Genomic DNA, 17,501 nt, shown 5'->3' with positions numbered 1-17,501 from the left:
TTGGGTAGAAGGCAACATGGTAAGTGGCCAAAAATAATCGTTTTGTGTAGTAGGGAAATGACTTTGGCAAAACTTCTTGGCAGTACATGGAAACTGGAATATAGGCTTGCATGCATGTTCAGTCTCTTCAGCTCTGACTCTTGCAACCCCATGGACTGTAGCCCACCAGGCTCCTCTGTCCACGGGATTCTCCAGGCAAGATTACTGGAGCAGGCTGCCTTGCCCTGCTCCAGGGGATCTTTCCAAACCAGGGATCGAAGTTGGGTCTGCCTGCATCTCCTGCATTGCAGGCAGATTCTTTACTGACTGAGCCAACTGGGAAGCCTGGAATATAGGCATACCTCATTCCATTGCATTTTTTTTTTTTTAATTAAAGGTTTGTGGCTCCCCTGTGTTGTCAGATGATGACTAGCATTTTTTTTAAGCAGTGAAGTATTTTAATTAAGGGATGTACATTGTTTTCTAGACATAATGCTGTTGCACACTTAGTAGACTACATTATTGTGTGATCATATATGCACTTGGAAACTGAAAATCCATGTGGCTCCCTTCACCATTCTGATATTCACTTTATTGCAGTGGGTTGGAAACTGAACTTTCAGTATCTCCAAGGCAGTGCCTGTAGTAAGAAAAGAAAAAGGTAAACATAAAACCTACTGACATCGCTTGCTACACCCAGTTTACAATTACTTCCGGAAGCTTCTAATGGGCCTGGTGTGCCACTGATAACCCTGGGGAGGATAAGTAAAGGAGACAGCAGCTCTGAAATTCAGGGAGTTTTCAATCTTGTGAAGGAATTAGAGAGCAGTGCCTAGCCTGACATGGCAGGGGAGGAGGTGGGGGATGACAGACACCCTGGGCTTAGTTGCCATCATTCAGTTGCTCAGTCATGTCTGACTCTGCGACCCCATGGACTGCAGCACACCAGGCTTCCCTGTCCATCAGCAACTCCCGGAGCTTGCTCAAACTCATGTCCATCGCGTCGGTGATGCCATCCAACCATCTCATCCTCTGTCGTCCCCTTCTTCTCCTGCCCTTAGTCTTTCCCAGCAACAGGCTCTTTTCCAATGAATTGGCTCTTTGCATCAGGTGACCAAAGTACTGGAGCTTCATCTTCAGGCTTAATTAGATGTGGTTTGAAAAGAAGACTCTTCTTTTAAATAATAAAGTGATAAACATTCATTTACTATAGAGCTAAGTCTAAACCTGTTATTTAACTAAAAGTCTGGTTTTGCTCATGGGCATGGGTGGGCCCATTAGCAAAAAAAGAAAAAAAAATGCCTGTTATTTGCCAGACAGTGGTTTCTCCCTTGTGTTTTAAATCTGTCATCCTGTTTGTTCTGCTTCCGAAATCAAAAATAATATTTGCATGTTGACCAGGCTTTACAAGTGCTCACATGCAAATACCGGCTCTGACCGCAGGGTCAGGAAAATCAGAGTGTCTTCTAGAACCTTCCTCTGGGTTGTGGGATAGGGCCCATGTATCCAGTTTTCCTTTTGTCGGAGTCCCAGTGTGAGAGCAGCTGAGCCGGGGTAGGCAGCAGGTGCTGGCCCCTCAGTCACGTGTGGTGTGGGTACATCAGAGGAAAATAAAACAAAACAGAATGTGGACCGAGCATCCTCCCAGCTCCCTGCGGGCCGCCTACCCCTTCCCCAAGACCAGACTGAACCACTCCTATCTGAAACCATCCCAACTGCCTATTCAGTGACCTCCGGGCTTCTCAGGGACAAGGACCACGTCCCCAAGGAAGCTCTCCATCCATCTTCCAACCCTGATGCCTTGAAGCATCATAGGTTCTCACTAGAGAATTGCTGGTCATGGGATGGATTGAAATGGGGTCACTCCACGGATACTCCTGGTTCTCCAGCAGCGTTGTTTCCGGATTTTGCTTTCTTTTAATTCCCTTCCAGCCGATCCCTTTCCTCCCTGCAGTTATCCTTATGTGGGTGCGTAGTCGCTCCGTCGTATCCAACTCTGTGCGAACCCATGGACTGTAGCCTGCCAGGCTCCTCTGTCCATGGAATTCTCCAGGCAAGAATCCTGGAGTGGGTTGTCATTTCCTCCTCCAGGGGATTTTCTGGACCCAGGGATCGAACCCCCATCTCCTGTGTCTCAGATTCTTTTCCTGCTGAGCCACTGGCGAAACCCTGGAGTTTAAGAATTTCAGAGAACTCTTCTTTCTTCTTTTAAGAAAGCTTCCATGAGGGCTGTGAGAATGTCTGTCTTTCACCCACCCTCCGTCTTCCCCAGATCAAGGGAACGTAGGTGGGGCCGATTCTGTGTGCTCTTTGGCCGCTTCTGTGGCCCCGTCAGTCTTTTCTGGGAGCCACTCCCTGTATCCTCGGTTCCAGTTCAAGGTGGGGTCGCTCCTCACACACGTGCATCTCCCTTGTTACACACAATTGCACACACACACACAGCCATTCTTGTCGCTCTTTTCTTTCTTTCTTTTTTTTCCTTCTAATTTTAGCTGGGCTGGGTCTTTGTTGAGGCACATGGGTTGTTGTGCATGCGTGGGCTTAATTGTAAGCCCATGTAGTTGTAATGCATGGGCTTAGTTGTCCTGCAACATATGGGATCTTTGTTCCCTGACCAAGAAATCGAACCCACGTCACCTGCATTAGAAGGCAGATTTCTTAACCACTGGACCACCAGGGAAGTCCCCTCCTAGGCTCTTGAGCAGCCAGAACAACCACAGGAGGGAAATCAAGGCTCGGCAGATCGGAGGTTACTTAATCCATGTATGTTTGCCCCTGGCTGGCATGTTTGTTTCGAAGCATGTGGCTCTGGTTGGAGTTTTAAATACTTCAAGCCTTGGAGTTTAAACACTTCAACAAAATGCCCCAGAAAGTTCCGATTTACGAGAAGCTTACCCCTTTTGGCCCAGAGCTTAGGGCCCACCCAGCCCCCCACCCCACTACAAAGCTCAGTAGGCGCCTCCTACTCCAGGTGTCAAACTCTGTAGGCGAATCCAGCGATGGTTTGGACTTAAGCCTTCAATTTCGGCCTCTTTGGTCAACAGGGATCCAGATGACATGGACAAAGTGCGTGTAGCAATAGTAATAAAAATGTAAAAGGCAGATTAGGAAGGGATTTTGCTCATCAGTTCAGAAAGCTGACTGTAGCAACTTTTCTACCATCTCTAGTGAGAGGCGAGTAATTAAACAAAAGCCACCTGGAGCCTTAAGAGGACCCTTCTGAGGGCCAGCACTAGAGCCGGGAAGCCCCTGGGTGCGTCAGGAGGGTGTGTGCCCACGCGGCTGGAGTCCAAGGGACACTGGAGACCAGAGCCCCCGACAAGTCTTGTTTTGCACTGAGCCTCCTCCTCCGTTTAGCCCTCCTTGTGATGAATGTGCAACCACTTCTGGAACGAAGCTCCAAGGTTCCTCCTGCCCGAGTTCACACATCATCCCAACGCTGCCTGTCCCAGTCTCTCATCCCCTGTTAATGCCAGCGGACCCCGCAGCGGGCTGTGCCACTGCAGGGACTGTGGGTCATCTTTGCCTCAGCAGCGGGTACGGCTGTTGTCCTGCCTCCCCTCAGTGTGTCCCCACCCCGGGACCCTCTGCTCCCTGCCCGGCCCCTTGTCATCTCCGTGCTGCTTCTGGCTACCTGCCTGCCCACCCGGATTCCGGTGTCCAGATTGGGGTGGCTTTGAGAGAGCCTAGTATTGTTTCGGTCACTCATTTGAATATATGAATTTAGTTATTTTATGATGGAACATTTCAAGCATCCACAGAAGGAGGGAGAATGGAGGAACAGTGTCCATTTTCAGGCTCAGTGGTGAGAAGCGCCCTGCCAGTCCCATGGACAGAGGAGCCTGGCGGGCTACAGTCCACGGGGTCGCAGACAGTTGGGCACGACTAGCGATGAACACTTCCACTTTTGCTTCACTTTCTGCCAGTCCCACCAGCATCTGAGCGGCTCGGTGCCAACACTGGGGGTGCAGACACCAGTGCACCCTCCCGGGGCAAACCACCAAGGTGGTTCTTTAAACTGTGATAAAATAGACAGGGAATGAGGATGGTTAGGTAGCATCACTGACTCAGTGGACTTGAGTTTGAGCCTAACTCTGAGAGATAGTGGAGAACAGAGGATCCTGGCGTGCTGCAGTCCCCAGGGTCACAAAGGGTCAGACACAACTTAACGACTCAACCACTACAACAAAACAGACGGAATGTAAGACTTAGCACCTTACCCATTTTTACCCATACTCTTCACTGGACTTAAGCTCATTCATACTGTTGAGCAGACCATCACCACCTGCATCTCCAGAACTTCCCAGCGTCTCCAACCAAACCTCTGTCCCTTTTAACAGCTGTCCATTCTGTCTGCCCCCCTAGTCCTGGAACTCCCCCTCAACTTCTCCTTCCTGCCTCTCTCAAATGACCGCTCCGGGTGCCTCATGAGTGGAATCACGTGGTGTTCCTCCCTTGTGTCTGGCTTGTTCGACGGCTGAGCGAGTGTTCCTTTGCGATGCCGGGTCGTGGTGAGCGCTGTGGAGGAAAAGGCAGGACAGGGGGTCAGGGGACAGGAGGAGGCGCCGTGCGGACCCCCGGGGCAGGTCCCTCCAGACAGATGGAAGGCCCAGGCCCTGGGGAGGGAGACCCTTGGGTCCACGGGCACCGAGGGGCCAATGTGACTGGTTGGCAGGAAGCGGGGTGAAGCCCTTAGTTGGGGCCCCAGCAGGAGGGGAGGACAAAGGCAGGTGAGGGGTGAGGGGGCGTGAGATGAAGCCCCGGGGGTCTTGAGCCAGCGCTGCTGGGCTCTGGGGGCTGGGGCCTTGCCCAAGGCCATGGAACGGTGAGGGCAGAGCTGGGGTTATGAGCCTATGTCCCCACCCCTCCACAGGACCAATGCCCACCCAGAGCGGCTGGCCCTGGCTCCCAGCCTCTCTGCCGAACCTGTGCCCACACAGGAGACCCTGGAGAACCTGCAGCTCGTCTGCAAGGAGGGGGTTGGGGTATCAGACCCTGTAATGTCTGGCAGAGGCGTTTGGGATTCAGGATCGGTCATCCGGGCTAGAAGTCAGAGGAGGCTGGCTCACCGCCTCCCGCCCATCGTCCCCACCCCAAGCCCAGCTGGAAGGGTTCATCTTCCTTGGCCCAGTTTTCCTCTGCGTGGCCATCACCACGCTGCATGGCCGTCACCACACTGCGTGGCGGCCCTGGCCCGGCCTCCAAGGATGACAGGTGGAAGGAGAGGCCCAGGCATGGGGCTTCGCGGGGAAATCTTGGTTAAGCACTTCCGGCTTCATCCGCCCCCAGGGGCTGCCCTGGATCACTGGCGAGTGGGCCAGTCACCACCTGACAGGCGGGCACAGAGCGGCGGGGTGTGCGTGTCCTCACTGCACGCCTGTTTCCCAGTTGTGTCCCCCTCCCCGGGGTGGAGGTGAGGATGGAGGAGACAGTGGCAGCCAGCCTTCATCTCAGTGCCCCTCCCTTCCCCAGCCCCCAGCGGGACAGACTAGGAACATTCTAGAACCAAAGCCCGAGTGATGATGGAGACGGTGAAGTGGGTGCTTGCGGGCCGCCTAGAGGAGGCATGGTTCCGGGGACTCCTGCTTCTGGGCAGAGAGCCTTGACACCAGACACGGCGAGTCTGTGATTCCAGGACTGAGGGTGTGTGTGAAGACCAGGGGACCCGATCGCAGAGCCTGGTGGAGTGAACAGAGGAATAAGGGAGAAGGAAGCAAGGTGGGAGGGGGTGGACCTCACAAAGTGACCCCGCACGGTGATGGAGACGCCTCAGGGCTGGAAAGCCTGGCCGGGGTCAGACGACACCTGCTCTGTCACCTAGACCCTCCCGCTGGGACCTGGTCCAGGGTAAGTCTAAGGGCCCAGGGGGCTCGGCACCCAAGAGAGCATCATGTGGGGCTTCCAGCATCCAGAGCAGATTGAGAACCTGGGACATTTAAAGAGGAGGTGATTTCTGTCCTCAACTCATTTGTTGAGGTTGTTCAGTCACTGAGTCGTGCCTGATTCTTTGCAGCCCCAGGGACTGCAGCACACCAGGCTTCCCTGTCCTTCACCATCTCCGGGAGTTTGCTCAAACTCATCCCTATTGAATCAGTGATACCGTCCAACAATCTCATCCTCTCTCGTCCCCTTCTCCTGCCCTCAATCTTTCCCAGCATCAGGGTCTTTTCCAATGAGTCAGCTCTTCCCATCAGGTGGCCAAAGTTTTGGAACTTCAGCTTCAGCATCAGTCCTTCCAATGAACATTCAGGGTTGATTTCCTTTAGGATTGACTGGTTGGATCTCCATGCAGTCTAAGGGACTCTCAAGAGTCTTCTCCAGCACCACAATTCAAAAGCATCAATTCTTCAGTGCTCAGTTTTCTTTATGGTCCAACTATCACATCCATACATGACTCCTGGAAAAACTGTAGCTTTGACTAGATGGACCTTTGTCAGCAAAGTGGTATCTTTGCTTTTTAATATAGGTTTGTCATAGCTTTCCTTCCAAGGAGCAAGTGTCTTTTAATTTCAAGGCTACAGTCACTGTCTGTAGTGATTTTGGAGCCCAAGAAAATAAAATCTGTCACTGCTTCCACTGTTTTCCTCAACTCCTAGTTTGTCTTTAATGATCGAGAAGGAAAACACACATGGTCCAGACCCTCTCGAGAACCCGAGCACCAGGACGCCTCTGGGACTGCTGCTGCCCTTGGCCCTGGCCTGCTGGCCTCCATGGGTGTCTCCTGACCGTGGTGGTGGGCAGGGGGTAATCCCCAGGGGGGAGTGTGTCCCCTCCCAGGGAGGCCCCAGCTTAGGCCTGTGTGTGGCCTGTGGAGTCCAGGGTGATTGGTGTCCCCGGAGCTGTGCGGGGAGGTGGGGTGTGGTCCTCCAGCAAACCCAGGCTGGAAGCAGGGACATGCCACCCGCCTGGGCACCAGGGCCAAGGGCACTGCTGAGACACGTGGAGGGCTCAGAGGGCATTTTGGTGACTCAGATGATGACAAGCCTCTGCCGAAAGAGGTAGCACAAACCAGCTAATACTAGAGACTTCACAGATGCACAGCAGATGCATGAGAAAACTGCCAGGGCTCATCCTCGCCTGCGTTCAGCTGTCCTGCCGCTTTCATGTCCATGATCCAAATCCCTGGGCTTCGCTGCTGGCTCAGTGGCGAAGAATCCGCCTGCCAATGCAGGAGATACGGGTTCGATTCCTGATCCGGGAAGATCCCATGTGCAGCGGAGCAGCTAAGCCCGTGGGCCACAGCTACTGAGCCTGTGCTCTGGCGCCCGGGAGCCGTCACTACTGAAGCCTGAGTGCCCTGGAGCCTCTGCTCCAAAACTGGAGGAGCCACTGCAATGAGAAGCCCAACCACGGCATCAAAGAATAGGCCCCGCTCACCGCCACTAGAGAAAAGCCCGAACAGCAGTGAAGACCCAGCACAGCCAAAAAGAAAGAAAGAAAGAATTTGTTTAAGAGTCCAAATGCCCCCAACCCAAGCGCCTGCCTCCTAGAGACGTGTGGCTTTTGGGGGAGATGAGGCTGAGAGAAGGAGGACAAGCCGCTGCCCGCTGAGTTCCGAGCCCCAGGCCTCAGGCCTCGGGTTGTCTGCCTCCCTCTGCGCTCATTCCTGGGAAATCAGTCAAGTGCACCTGTGCTTGTGCAAGGGTTTCTGAGAAATGCCCTGTTAGTCAGAATCAAGTGCGTGTTTTTCCTTGCAGCTTTTCTGTAGACAAAAGATTTCATCTGGATGGGTATGGGGAGCCCTTCTCACATCTGCCAGTGCAGAGCAGAGAAAGGAAAAGACCTGGTGTAGAGAATGGGGAGGTGTATTTTCATTTTTTGTTCATTAACTAGTTGGCTGCTCTGGGTCTTTGTTGCTGCTCATGGGCTTTCTGTAGTTGCGATGAGCAGGGGCTACTCTCTAGTTGTGATGCCTAGGCTTCTCATTGTGGTGTCTTCTCTTGTTGCAGAGCACAGTCTCCAGGGCGTTGGGCTTAGTAGTTGTGGCACATGGGTTTAGTTGCCCCTTGGCATGTGGAATCTTCCGGGATCAGGGATTGAACCCATATCCGCTGCATCGGCAGGTGAATTCTTAACCACTTGGACCACCAGGGAAGTCCCAAGACGATGGGGAGGCATATATTTAAATGTCGGTTTCATTGTTACTCAGGTACCGTGAGGCTGACAGGTCAGGAGTGGACGCCACGGAAAGGCCGTTGGTCACTCCCAGTTCCCAAGAGGAGGGGGCACAGCCTCCCCACCCCCATGCCCTGCAGGACCATGCAGGGAAGCTCCAGGGTCAGTGGAGGGGGTCGAAGAAGCCAGGGGAAAGGGTGGACGGGAGCCTTCATTGTGGTTTCCGCGGGAAAGACAAGGCCAGGCAGAGCAAGCAGGGTTGGGATGGACTAGCTGAATCATTTCAGCAGGTGCTGGGGTCTGGGGGCTGTCTGTAGTCTGGGACCTGCCCCTGGGATGATCAGGCAGGGGGAAGTGCCTCCTAGAGCATAAGCACGAGCTGCAGGAGGGCGCCTCCCAGTAGGACTGTGGATTTGCTTGTTTGCATACGAAAGGCAGTTTCCCTGCAAGGGAGGGGCGGGGTAACCCCGGGAGGGGCAGGGCTCCCCCGGCAGCCAGGCCCCAGATGCCAGACCAGAGAGAACACAGGAAATAAGAAAATGCGGTCAGTACAGGATGCTGCTACCCCCATAGTTCTCACCTGTTCTCTTTGCCCATAATTTCAAAGTGTTTCTGCTTGCACTGGGGGGCGACCTGCCTGCCCTGAGACCCCAGCCCCCAGCACGAGGGGAAGAGGGGCTGGTGTCCCCAGGTCCAAATGCCCCGGACTCCTAGTCTGGCACACCCAGCAGCTCAGGTCCCCGAGGAACAGGGTGAAGGGCTGTCTGTGCCTGGCGGGTCTCCTTCGGGTCCCCCATCCCATCTCCAGACCTCAGAAAATGCCCGTGAGTGACTGCAGACCAGCTTACGGATGCCGCCTACTCCTCCCCACCCCCCCACCCCCCACCACACTGGTCATCAGGGCCGGTCCATCAAACAACCACGTGCCCACCCTCAGTGTGGCCGACGGACGCACGGCAAGTGGGTTCTGAACACACACGCTGCTGGGGATGCTCTGTGGTCACTTCTGCGTGGAGTCTGGGAGTCCCTAATTGTGGTTGTGTTTCTGGATGAAAGTGATGGGAAGGTGTGGCCAGGCCAGCACAAGCGTGCGCTGGGGTCTCAGCATCACCGGTGAGCCTTGGGGGGCCCGCAAGTCACCCCATGTGGGGGTCACCCTGGAGCAGAGCCCCACTCACGATCTGACGCCCTGCCCAGGGTCTGCCCACCCCCAACACTGTCCCGTGTGTCCTCTCTGCCTGGTTCTGCACCCACCTGGGCCTCAGACGTGAGCATCAGACCCTCGGGGCTCCCACCTCCTGCTCTATGTCTGTGGCTGTCTCTGACGTTAAGGTTGAATTCACCGAACACGTCTATAAAGCTCCTACCTTGCATGTGGGTGTAGCTGCTGGGGACCGTGGGGAACAGGATAGGTGCTGAGCAAACACGCGTCCGTGGTAATTAAAGTGCATAATGAAATATTAAAGAGTAAGCTGAGATGTCAGGAGGATCGGTTTCGGTGTGCAGGAAGGCTGCTGTAGACAAGAACAGGCTCTGAAGCATTAGATCGCAGCCAGTGGGGAGGGGAGGGGAGGGAAGAGGGGGCAGAAGGGATCCAGGTGGGAGAAGCCGTGTGCAAAGGTCCAGGGCAGGTCTGGCCTGGCACGTGGAGTGCCCCAAAGGGGTTCCCAGAGCCCAGGAGGACTCGGAGGGTCTCCGACACCTGGAAGGCCATCCTCAGCGGGTACCTCTCAGCCCAGCATCGCTCTCGGACGTTCGGGGAAAGTGGTGGCCGTCACCGCCAACTGACCGCCCTGCTTCTGATGTCCCTGCTGAGATCAGAGTGGCCGTCGCCGAGGCAGGCCCACCTTTGCAGAATCTACCTGACTCGTGACTGGTTTGTCGGCAGGACAGGGAAGGGAGCAGATCCACTCCCAGAAAAGCAGGTTTTCTCTCAAACAAGGCGCAATGGCCCTCTGCTGCAGGTTCTCCCGTGCAGCCCTGGCAACTCCTAACACACCTCTGCTTCTCCAGTCTGCCCTCGTTGCAGGCTTCTCTGGGTCACGTGGCTGAGAGGGGCCTTCTGGCTCCACGATTATCTTCAGAAGATAAAAGAAAGAGAACCCCACCAATTGTACTTTTCCTGCAGCTTCTCCTCTAGTTCCACAGCCCTGGAGATATCCTCCTACAGTCGTGCCTGGGCTCTCCAGAACCTGCCTTGAGAAAACTCAGCCCAGAGCCTGATGAACCTGGCTGGGCTGTTCTCGTTAAACTCCTGGGCCGCAGAGACTGTCTCATTCTCTCTGCTTGTGACAGAATCTCTGATCGTCACTCTGATTCCTGCTCCCCGTCTTCCTCAGTCGCAGGACCTCGGTTTCATTTCATGCCATTGCGTGTGGCTCAGTAGGGCAGGTGACAGTGATTCAGTGAGCTATATGGGCAAGTGTTGTTTTCATTTAGAAAAACTCTTAAAAAGGGGGAGAACTGGGAACTTCCCTGGCTGTCCAATGGTTATGATTCCGAGCTTCCACTGAAGGGGGCGAAGGTTCAATTCCCTGGTCAGAGAGCTAAGATCTCACAAGCTGCTAGGTAGGACAAAAAAAAAAAAGAGGGAGGAGAAGTAAATTCCCTTTCGTTCCTTTTACCTCCCTCCTGCCTTGAATGTAGATGTGAGGGTTGGAGCTCTGCAGCCATCTAGGATCATAAGGTGACTGCTGAGGATGCAAGGAATAAGGTTAGTGGAAAATAAAGATAGAAGCCTGGGTTAACATTGTGAAGCTGCCATACTAGCTATGGACTGCCTGTCTTTCAGACATCTTTTTTATGTGAGAGAAGAATAAACCTCTTTCTTGCTGAAGCCTCTCTTATTTTGGATTTTGCTGTTAAATAAGGACAAGCTTAACCGAAACTGATACAGCCTAAGATGGAACTTGATCCATACCAGGCCCTCGGCAGCTACTTGAGGACCAGGCAGGAGATCTGTGTGGGTGTGGCTCCTTCAGACCCAAGATACCGAGGCCCAGGTGGGTGAGGGCTGCCGAGACAAGGAAGAGGACGTGTCTCTGTGGTCATCCCATGGACCTCTGTCCAGCTCCATTTCCCCTAGAGCTGTGTGTTCACTGCACTGCAAGAGGACTCTCTATAAGGAAACGCTGATATTCTAAATTTAGGCTAAAAAAATTAGGCCTGTGGGTGCTTTATACAAATGGGCCGTTTCTTTAAATTGCTGTGTCCCTTTCTGTGGACATATTTCATCTTTTAAAATATGATTTCGTTTGAGACGGTCCCACTGCAGAGAGAGATGGATGAGCTATTCCAGCTGAAGGTATAAAGGCAAATTCACACCCAGCTTTTGGGCCACCATGGTGAGCTTGAGAGTAGCCATGAAGTCTGGACTCTGTACCAACATGGCTTTTTAAAAGAAAATTTTTACAGTTAACCGTAGACTTTTTTTTTTAATGTGTACTCATTTATTTTTTTTTGGCTGTGCTGAATCTTCGTTGCTGTGTGGGCTTTTCTCCAGTTGTGGCAAGCAGAGGCCACCTCTGGCTGCGGTGCGGGGGCTTCTCACTGCAGTGGCTTCTCTTGTTGCAGAGCACAGGCTCACAGGCTTCAGTGGTTGCCTCACTACCTGTGGGGCACGGGCTTAGCTGCTCTGTGGAATCTTCCCAGACCAGGGTTCGAACCCATGTCCCTTGCATTAGCAAGCAGATTTTTATCCACTAGGGAAATCCAACCATAAGCTTTTTAAAATCAGAATACAGTTGGCATTCAGCACTATATAACTTCAGGGTGGACAGCATACATCATGAAATTACACAGTAAGTTTAATGAACATCCATCATCGCGAATAGACACAAAATAAAAAAAAAATTTCCATGTGATAAAAACTTTCACGATTTCCTCCCTTAACGACTATCATATATAACATCCAGCAGTGTTAATTATATCTTCTTTTTTTTAAATTTATTTTTTAATGGAAGGGTAATTGCTTTATAGAATTTTGTTGTTTTCTGTCAAACCGCAGCATGAATCAGCCATAGGTATGCATATATCCCCTCCCAACCTCTCTCCCATCTCCCTCCCCATCCCACCCCTCTAGGTTGATACAGAGACCCTGTGTGAGTTTCCTGAAATGAGTTATATTTTTCTCATAACTGAAAGTTTATACCTTGTGGCCATCTTCATCCAACCCCCCTCCCTGGGTTTCCACCCTCGCCTCTGGTAGCCACCTCTCTGATCTCTTTCTGTGAGCTTGTTTGTTGTGGTTGTTTTTAAGTGTTTACTTATTATTTATTTATTTGACAGCCTTGAGTCTTACTTGAGGCTGTGGGATCTAGTCCCCTGACCAGGGGTTGAACCCAGGCCGCCTGCGTTGGGAGAGTGGAGCCTTGGCCTCTGGACCACCAGGGAAGTCCTCATTTCTTTGGTTTTTCTGTTGTTCAGTCGTTCAGTCACGTGTGACTCTTGGCGACCCAACAGACCTCGGTCAGCAAAGTAATGTCTCTGCCTTTTAATGCACTGTCTAGGTTTGTCGTCGCTTTTCTTGCAAGGAGCAAGCGTCTTTTGATTTTGGTTTAGAGGTATAATTGCCTACAGCACTGTGTTAAGTCCAATGTAGAGATTCACCACTTCTGTACATTTTTAGGGGAACCCCCCAGGCCACCCCGGCCTTGGCCTTCCTTGCTGTGCTGTGTCTCTGGGGCCCATCAGTGGATAAGCCAGACGCCCGCAAGTTAGCCCCTCTGATAAGTGTTATTTATTACACATGTGTCAGGCTGGTCTGAGAACGACGTGAAGATATTGGAGGAGGCTCACTGGCTTGCACGTAGGCAGAGGTGAGGGACGCTTGCCTGGAGGGGGCCCCCAGGACGGGCACTGGGGCTAAACACTCAGGGGCTCAGGTGTGAGCCGGTGGTGGGGTGTGGCGGGCGGGTGGCATCTGCTCTGGATGTAGGGGTGAGGCTGGATTGGTGGAGACTGGGGTGGGGGGGTCTTGCCTAGTCAAGGAAACATCTAGAAAGAGAGGATGGGGCCAGACTTTAGAAAAACCTAGAATGCCAGGCTGGAGGGTGAGCTGGGAACAGGGGCCCCCTGGGAGGGGGTGTGAGCAGGGGCGTCGTGTCAGGGGGGGTTGGGGAAGGGGCTGGTGAGCTGAGACTCCACCAAGGGGAGCTTGTCCCTAGGGAGCAGAGCCCTCCGGGGCCTCCGCTGCAGCTCCTCCTAGCCTCCCCAGGGGCTGCAGGGATGTTGAGCCCTGAGGCAGCCCCCCCACCTGAATGCACTCGTGGGCAGCCCTGTAGCTCTGAGCCTGGCCTCTTGCAGGCGGGTGTCTCCCGGTGCCGGCCAGGTGCAGACCCAAGTCGCCCACCTGGAGAATCGGACCTGAGCAGCATCTAGGGGAGAGCGGAAGGCCACGTGGGAAGGGGCTGCCCTGGCCTGGAGGGTTGGGACGTCCCCGTCGTGAGTTATCTGTGTTGATGTCCCTTGCGTAGCTGCCTTGACATTTCATGTTCAGTCACTCTGTTGGGGCAGGAGGCGGGGTGCAGTCCTGCCCAGGGAGAGACGGGCACCTGGCGCCTCAGCCACCTCCAGGCATCACGCCCCTCCCGCTGCTGACTGTGTGGGGGGAGCACAACCTCCCTGCTCCCCTGCAGGGCCAGCAGAGCATCCCCTTCTCCCCCACCCCCCAAGGCTGCCCCCTACCCCCCGCCACCGGCCGTGACTCCTGGAGGAGACTGAGCCCAGAGTCCCCTCTGTTCTACCTGCGTCTCATTCCTGGGTGACTCAGCCACTCACGGAACAGCCGGAGCCGATCTAAAGGGACAACAGAAGTGGCCGAGCCTAGAGGTGGCCTCTGAGCAGCTGTGGCCACAACCCTGGGGAGGTGCCCCAGAGAGAGGGGGGAGCGCCGTGCCTTCAGGCTGGCGCCGGTGGACCGAGCACCCCCAGGTGTGCTGAGCCTGGGGAATTACCCTCCCCTCCGCAAGCCTTCCAGGGTCTCCCTTCTGCAGGATCACCCCCAGCAGGGCCCCAGTGGTGGGCGTGCAGCACTTTGGAGTCCACCCGTCCTGATATCTACACTTGAATTCCTCCAGCACCGAGTGCCTTTGACACCACGTTGTTGATTCTTGACTAACAATGCAGCAAACCTGTAAAACCTTGTTCATGTAAATTTTGCTACATGTATGCCTGCTCAGTCGTGTCCGACTCTTTGCGACCCTGTGGACTGCAGCCCGCCAGGCTCCTCTGTCTGTGGGATTCTCCAGGCAAGAATACTGGAGTGGGTTGCCGTGCGCTCCTCCAGGGAATCTTCCCCACCCAGGGATCGAACCTGGTCTCTTGCATCTCCTGCGCTGGCAGGCGGGTTCTTTACCAACTGTGCTGCTACCGCAGACGCTTACAGAATCATGTCCATCGTAGGTGGTGAATTTGCACAGTCCACACATACTCGTGTAACCAACGTTCAGACTAAGGGACAGAACATCACCAGCCCCCCCAGAAGCTTCTGCAAGGTCCCCACAGGCACGCCCCAACCCCAAGATGAGCCTTGTCCAACTTTGACCTTTATGTGATGGGTCCGCACAAGGTTTCTCTCTGTCTGGCTTCTTGCACCTGAACGCCAATGATGCGGCCCCGCCCACAGCGTGGCTGAAGTTCATTCACTTCGTTGCTGGGTCCCTGCTCCATCCTCTGCGTAGACCACGCCTCCTCCACCCCCGCCTGCCGGTGGGCGGATGCTGGTCTCCAGTCTGGGGCTCTGATAGTTCCCGCTGCTGCTGTGCCCCTTCTTGTATGTCCTCCTGCCTTTCTGTTGGACACATGCCAGGTCTGCGGCAGGAGAGCACGTGTACGTGCGGTCTGGTGCACCAGCCTCCTCTGCTCATCGCCCAGCTCCACGCCTGGGCAGGTGTTCTCCTCCCCTGGTACCTGAGCTGCAGCATCCCCAGGAGGCCCCCTGGGGTCCCCTGAAGGCTAGTGCCCGGCGCCCCACACCCTGATCCGCTTCCCCAGCAGCGGGGACTCAGGCCCAGCTTGTTGACCGCACACGGTGAAGGCAGGGCAGGCCGGGACCTGGTGGATCGGGAGGAGTTGTGGTCTCTGAGGCCCCTTTCTTCCTGGGGCCCAGCGTTCGGGGTTTATTTGTGACTGAGAACTGTAGCAGGACCTGACTTGTAACCACCAGCTGTTGCTATGGCAACTCTTCACTTACACCACTAAAAATAGATCCTCTTCATCCCTGGGATAGAAAAAAATCAAAGAAAATCGAAGTAGGGGAGGGCCTGTCTGCTCAGCTGCGGGCCCCCAGACGCATTTTGAGGTGCAGCAATGTAGCTCTTGGGGTCCCTTTAACTGCCCACCTAAGAGCAGAAAGTGCTGGGGGTTCGGGGGTGGCAGGTCCACCCTGCTGGCCTTCTCCAGGCGGTGGGGACACTGGCGTCGCCCCTGCCCTGACCTTGTCTGTCTTCTCCTTTGTAGGCTGAACCACAGAAGTTAATCCGTAATTATAAAGTCATTTCTCTTGGGCTTTACTCGCTGTCTTAATCTTTAATCTCAATTTTTCTATGGGATTGTAAATATTTTTCAGGGTCAAGGACTTAATTAGTAGGGTGGTATGAGAACTCGAAATGCTGTCCTATGAGAAACAGTTGAAAGAACTGGACATGTTGGCACGGGCAGAGGGACCTTGGGAGGACCGGGTGGAAACAGTCTTCAGATATTTGTCTTGGTGTCAAGGGACTTCCTTGTTCCTCTCATGCCCCAGGAACACAGAACTCAGCTCCACAGACGAAGAAATATCCCCCCCGTGAAAATATGTATCTTTCTTTCTATTGCATTTTTTAAAACCATGAAAGTAAAAGGACAGTTCAAAGCGTTTCTGAGCTGGGGAAAGTCTCCATAACGACAAGCCTGCATAGCACGCAAGTGGCTTTGTGGGTCTCTAAGGGGCACAAGGCTCTGGGGTGGGGGGTGTTGCTCCGGGCGGGGGTGCCCAGTGTGGATAGGGTGGGGCCCAAGTTAGCTGCACTCTGTCAGCCTGCTGGGGTGGCCGTCCTCGAAGGAGGCTGTGGACACTCAGGGTGTCGTCCGGGGCTCCCTGCCCTGCACCCCGTCGGTGCTCAGCTGCGTGCCTTGTTACCGCTGGGAGCGTTCCAGCTGAGGGTGAGGTTTCAGATGGGATGGGAGGTTTATGGAGACGCTGAGGTCCTAGCTACGCGATTCTGGTGGGAGTGGAGCACAGATGTGGGTGAGAATGAGTGATCAGCTGGAAATGTGGCATGGTGGTGCAGAGAGTAGCCCCCGGTGCATGGGCTGAGGCCAGGCAGGGGCACTCAGGAGCCTGGGCTTGGGCCACTGCTAGGGAGACCACCCCCCAACTCTGCTCCAGTGGAGCCCTGACGATGGCAGGCGGTGATATAGCCACTCCTTTTTCTTCAGTCTTTGATTGTAGCCAAGATAGCCTAAAATGCACCATCTTAACGTGTCTGGTTCAGTGGAATTAAGCACTTTCACACTGACGTGCGACCATCACCACCATCCATCCCGAACCTTGTCACCTTGCAAAACTGACCCTTCGTCCCCAGTTAAACAGCAGCTCCCGTCCCCTGCCCGACCACCGTTTTTTCTGTCTTCATGAATTTTTGACTGTTCTTGGAAACTGGTGTGGGCTTCCTCAGTGGCGCTAATGGTAACGAATTGAGATGCAGGAGACGCAGGACTCGGGGTCAGTCCCTGGGTGGAGAAGATCCCCTGGAGGAGGGCATGGCAACCCACTCTGGTATTTGTGCCTAGAGAATCCATGGACAGAGGAGCCTGGCAGGCTGCAATCCGTGGGGTCACAGAGTCGGACATGACTGATGGAGCATGAGCTCAGTATCCTCATGTAGTGTTTGAACTTTTGTGACTGGTGGTGTATCGTGTGTCAGAACGGCCTTCCTTTTTTACGACTGAATAGTATCCCATTGTATGTAACTGCTGCGGGCCCTGACCCATTCATCTGCTGTGGACGTGGTCTCTCCCCGCCTTGATGGCTAGCCCCTCGAGACGCTGACGGCCTGTTCCTCTCACCCTGGACGAGCTCACTTCACCTACTGGTGAACCCTCCTGGGGCTGCACGTGGGCCCACGCTGAGAGGGCCTCATGCCTCCCCTGATGGGCGATGAGGAGGTACTGCTGGGGATCAGCCCCCAGGAGACCTTAGGGGCAGCCCCGTGCCATGTGATCGGAGGACAGCGAGCACCCCCAAGGCCCCTCATCTGATTTTCTCAAGGTACCAGCTTTGGTCCCCTAGGGCTCAAATGGTAAAGAATCTGCCTGCAATGCAGGAGACGTTGGACCCAACCCAGATTTGTTCCCTGGGTCAGGAAGATCCCCTGAAGAAGGAAGTGGCAACCCACTCCAGTATTCTTGCCTGGTGAACTCCGTGG

At 54.3% G+C, this 17,501-nt stretch overlaps 1 protein-coding gene across 6 annotated transcripts in view; it reads left to right on the top strand.

Moving 5' to 3' along the window:
* PRKAG2 (protein kinase AMP-activated non-catalytic subunit gamma 2) overlaps window positions 1–17,501 on the top strand; it is a 293,481-nt gene that overhangs the window by 127,063 nt on the left and 148,917 nt on the right. The window lies entirely within an intron of this gene.

The sequence above is a fragment of the Cervus canadensis genome, chromosome 3 (assembly GCF_019320065.1).
Source record: "Cervus canadensis isolate Bull #8, Minnesota chromosome 3, ASM1932006v1, whole genome shotgun sequence".
In the NCBI taxonomy this organism is placed as follows: Eukaryota; Metazoa; Chordata; class Mammalia; order Artiodactyla; family Cervidae; genus Cervus; species Cervus canadensis.
Note: the sequence above shows the minus strand (reverse complement) of the source record. Positions and strands in the feature narration are given on the sequence as shown.